This window comes from Odocoileus virginianus, chromosome 6 (genome assembly GCF_023699985.2).
Source record: "Odocoileus virginianus isolate 20LAN1187 ecotype Illinois chromosome 6, Ovbor_1.2, whole genome shotgun sequence".
NCBI classification, from domain to species: domain Eukaryota; kingdom Metazoa; phylum Chordata; class Mammalia; order Artiodactyla; family Cervidae; genus Odocoileus; species Odocoileus virginianus.
In genome coordinates this window covers 56,674,841-56,679,501 of record NC_069679.1, presented here as the reverse complement: position 1 = coordinate 56,679,501, position 4,661 = coordinate 56,674,841, and the positions used below count along the sequence as shown (strand labels likewise).

At 39.9% G+C, this 4,661-nt stretch overlaps 1 non-coding gene across 1 annotated transcript; it reads right to left on the bottom strand.

Annotated features, from left to right (window-relative positions):
- Positions 1 to 1,068: 1,068 nt before the first annotated feature.
- On the bottom strand, positions 1,069 to 1,260 carry LOC139035812 (U2 spliceosomal RNA). The gene has a single exon (XR_011488519.1). It is a non-coding gene; the product is annotated as a U2 spliceosomal RNA (small nuclear RNA).
- Between the last annotated feature and the right edge of the window lie 3,401 nt (positions 1,261 to 4,661).

Below are 4,661 nucleotides of genomic sequence, written 5' to 3'. Positions count from 1 at the left end.
TGAAAGAGAGGAAAATCAAGCCATGTTTCTTTTCAAGAACACAACCTATACTCGCATTATAACCCCAAATCAGCCAGAGGACAATGGGACCCCAAGGAAGTAAACTCCCTTCCCTTCTTGCTCTTCCACTAGAAATGCAACAGTTTTTTTCAGAAAACACAAGCCAAGAGAGATACTCTTTTGTTCATCTTGACTGCCCTCAGGTCAACAGATTCGGTCTTTTGATTTCAGTTAGGACAGCCAGCAGAACTCACATTTCCAAAGAAGACTCCAAAATATTGTAGCAAGTGAAAACTTTTATATTGATTAATGAAGGGCAAGCAGACATGAGCATCAAAGCTCATACAAACATTTCCAGATGTAAGCACTAAGTTAGAAAGAGACTGTTTGAGGTTTTTTTTATCAAGTTTTTACTGGCAGTACAAACTTTTCATATTAGGTTTTATCAACATATGATTAAGACACAACCCAGCTGGAAAATTCCACAGCAATTCCTCAAATGAGGGTATCTGGAAAATTTAGGGACCAATGATGTCCTATAAACCGGAGTTTCTCAAACTTCTATGTGCCTACAAAATACCTGGAGATCTTGTAAAAGTGCAGATTCTAGGGGAACATTTCTGGATTGGTGGAGGAAGGACCTCCAAAACTAGGCTCTTCCATAAAAGCAATGAAAATACTGGTAAGGATTATCAAAATCAACTTTTTCAGAAACTTGGAAATTAACCAAAGTTACAGGAAAATTTGAGGAGTATTTATTCAAGAAAAACAGCTGAATCTTGGAAAGAACAGTGAGTTTTGGTGTTTTAGCTTGCCCTTCCCCATCCTTCCAGTTCCACAGCAGCACTGAAAATGAGTAGTCTTACAACCACCACAGCTATGAAAAACCAGTAGCCTAATATTTACTAGAGGGGGAAGAATGGATTTGGAGTTTCCCCAGAAACTCCATGCTCAGAGAATTGCTACTATCCAACCTGTTTGACAGCTCTCTGGAAAAGCTTTATTCTCAGGGCTTGTATTTATTTGACCTGACCCAGAGCTTGCTCAGTGCAAACAGCCCTGTCCCCGGGGTATTTGTTGGAAATAATTAGCAATTGTTTAATATCCAGCTGCTTTAGGTAGCAATGCAAGTTGGTGAAAACAAGAAACTGACCAAAAAAAATTTAAACTGGGGGATGAGATGCTCATAATGAGCTTAGAAAGCTTCAACATATTCCTAGAGACCTACACTTGATCTTAGCCAAAAGGCCGAGAAGCGATTTTCCTAGAGACCTAGAAGCCTACACATATGTGCAGGGGTGTGCACGCACCCAAGAAAGACATGAAAAGGTTCTAATATCAGCTCTGGCTAACCTTCAGGTTCTGCATAAGCAGGTGATGAAGGCTAAGGCAGAGTCTTAAATTGCTAGAGTACTGACTATGTGCCCCAACACACACACACACACGAGCAAAGTTGAGAGCTTTATTTTTCAAGCCATTTAAGAAAATCTCTTGTCTAATCGTTAGCTGATCATTAAGCTAACTGGGCATGGACTTCCCTGGGGCTCAGATGGTAAAGAATCTACCTGTAATACAGGAGACCCAGGTTTGTCCCTGGGTCAATAATCTCCTCTGGGAAAGGGAATGGCAACCCTCTCCAGTATTCTTGCCTGGAGAATTCCATGGACAGAGGAGCCTGGTGGGCTAGAGTCCTTGGGGGGGGGGGGGTCACAAAAAGTTGGACACAACTGAGCGACTAACACACACACAGACACACACACACACACACGCACACAGACACACACACACACACACACACACGCACGCGTGCTAACTTGGCAGAGACATCATTGGCTATACACAACAGATTAGTCCAGGAAAATTACTCAACAAGCAAAGAGTAGCAGCAGCAGCAGCAGCAACAACAAACTCTGGAGTGGATGGCAGTGGAGGTGGTGACTAGGAACAGGAATCTGACTTCCAGAGTGGCCACACTATACTAAGATGTCCAGTTTTTAACAAAAAAAATTACATGGTGTGCAGAGAAGCAGGAAAAGATGGGCCATACATAAAAAAATAAGTCTGTAATTGAACTTGTCCCTAATAGGATATTAGACTTATTGTATCAAAACTTTGAATCAGCTATTACAGCTATATTCAAGGATCTTAGAAAATGGGTTTCCAAAGAATTAAAGGAAAGTGTGACAATAACATCTCAGCAAATAGAGAATATCAATAAAGAAGTAGAAATTAAACAAGAGTCAAACAAATTCTGGAGTTGCAAAATGTATTAATTGAAATGAAAAATTCACTAAAAGAGCTCAAAAGACAAACTGTCAGGAGAATCTGTGAACTTGAAGATAGGTCAGTTGATTGAGATTATCCAATTTGAGGAACAAAAGGAAAACATTAAGAACAATGAACAGTCTAAGATACCTGTGGGTAGGCACCAATTCTACCAACACAAGCATATTGAAAGTCCCAGAAGGAGAGGAGAAGAGATACAAACAGAAAAAAATATTTAAAGAAATAACAGCTTAAAATTTCTCAAATTTGTTGAAAAATATTGATCAATACATCCAAGAAACTCAATGATTTTCAAGAAAAGTAAGCACAGAGAGATTCACAAACAGATACATCAACCTGTCAAAGGTTAAAGACAGAGAGGATTTGAAAGCAGCAAAAGAAAAATGACTCAACATATACAAGGGACCCTGAGTAAGATTAACAGCTAATTATCTAAGATTAACAGCTAATTATCAGAAACTATGGAAGCCAGAAAGCAGGGAGAAGACATTCATATCCATTCAGGATAGGTATAATAAAAAAGAAAGTGTTGGTAAGGATGTGGATAAATTGAAAATATTAAATAGTTGTAGACACTTTGGAAAACAGATTGGTAGTTTCTCAAACTATTAAACCTTGAGTTACTTTATGACCCTACAAGTATACTCCTAGATATATATACATGCCCAAGAAAAATAAAAACATATATTCATGTAAAATTTTATAAATTAATTTTCATAGCAGCATTATTCATAGTAGCCCCAAATTAGAAACATCTCCAGTGTCCATCAGCTAAATGAATGGATAAATTTTAAATGTGGTATAGCCATACAGTAGAATATAATTCAGCCTTAGAAAAGATGAACATGGATGCCATAACATGGATGAACTTTGAAAACAAACCCAAGTGAAAGAAGTCAGTCACAAAAGACCACACATTATATGATTCCATTTATATGAAATGACCAGAATAAGCAAATCTATATAGAAAGTGCAGTGAAGTGAAAGTGCACGTCGCTCAGTCATGTCCAGCTCTTTGGGACCCCATGGATTATACAGTCCATGGAATTCTCCAGGCCAACACTGGAGTGGGTAGCCTTTCCCTCCTCCAGGGGATCTTCCCAACCCAGGGATCGAACTTAGGTCTCCCACATTGCAAGTGGATTCTTTACCCACTGAGCCACAAGGGAAGCCCAAGATTACTGAAGTGGTAGCCTATCCCTTCTGTAGCGGATCTTCCCAACCTCGGAATCGATTCGGGGTCTCCTGTGTTGCACGCAGATTCTTTACAAACTGAGCTATCAGGGAAGCCCAAATCTATAGAGACAGAATGTAAATTTGTGGTTGCCAGAGGCTAGGCTCCATTCCTGCCCCAGAGGTGGGGTAGGAATGGAGGAAACTGGGAAGTGCCTGCTAATGATACAGGATTTCTTTTTCAAGTGATGAAAATGTTTTAAAAGTGATTATATTATTGGTTGTATAATTTATGGATATCTAAGTGCTTTGAATTATATGTTATAAATGAGTGACTTGTATGGTATGTTAATTATATTTAGTAAAGCTGTTAATTAAGAAAAGAAAAAAAAAGCTCCTTTAAAGGATAAAGGGGGAAAAAGGTGAGCATGGGAAATGTCTCTAACTAGACTACCATATTGCTAGACAGTTATCACATGTTCCCTCCTAGCCATGCTGTGCTCTCTGATAGCCTTCATATGTGCAGAACTGGGCAGAAGTTCTCTAGGATATCCTTTTGCAGGGCTGGGGGACTTTGCCACACTGTTAGCAAATGTGACCATTTCCCAGAAGGTCCTAATCCACCCCACTGCAACTCGCTTAGTGCCAAGTTTAATTTTCTGAGATAGATTTCTTTTTATCAAAATGAAAAAGATATGACCAAATCTAGTATGACATCTCCTTTAGCCTATAACTAACTTCGTGGCCTATGTAAAATTACTCCAAGTTTCTAAGGTTTTCAACCACATGCCCACAGGTAACTGATGTCAAATTCTCCATTTCTCGCCATCCCACACCCCACACCGTCAATGACCTTCCACCTGAAAGTGACTTCTTTAGTATTCCATAGGGGTTGGGAGGACCTCCAGCTTAACCAAAAAGACAGGGGCCTTCACCATCACATTATCCCTAGGGTCTGGGGGTTCTCATTATAGGAAGATCCAAACTCTCTTATTTCCAGCAGTGGGTCCTACTGTAATCCTTGATACACTTGTAAAAGGAAATTTCGGTTCAGTTCAGTTGCTGAGCTGTGTCCGACTCTCTGCGACCCCATGGACTAGAGCACACCAGGCTTCCCTGTCCATCACTAACTCCCAGAACTTTCTCAAACTCATGTCCCTCAAGTCGGTGATGCCATCCAACCATCTCATCCTCTGTTGTCC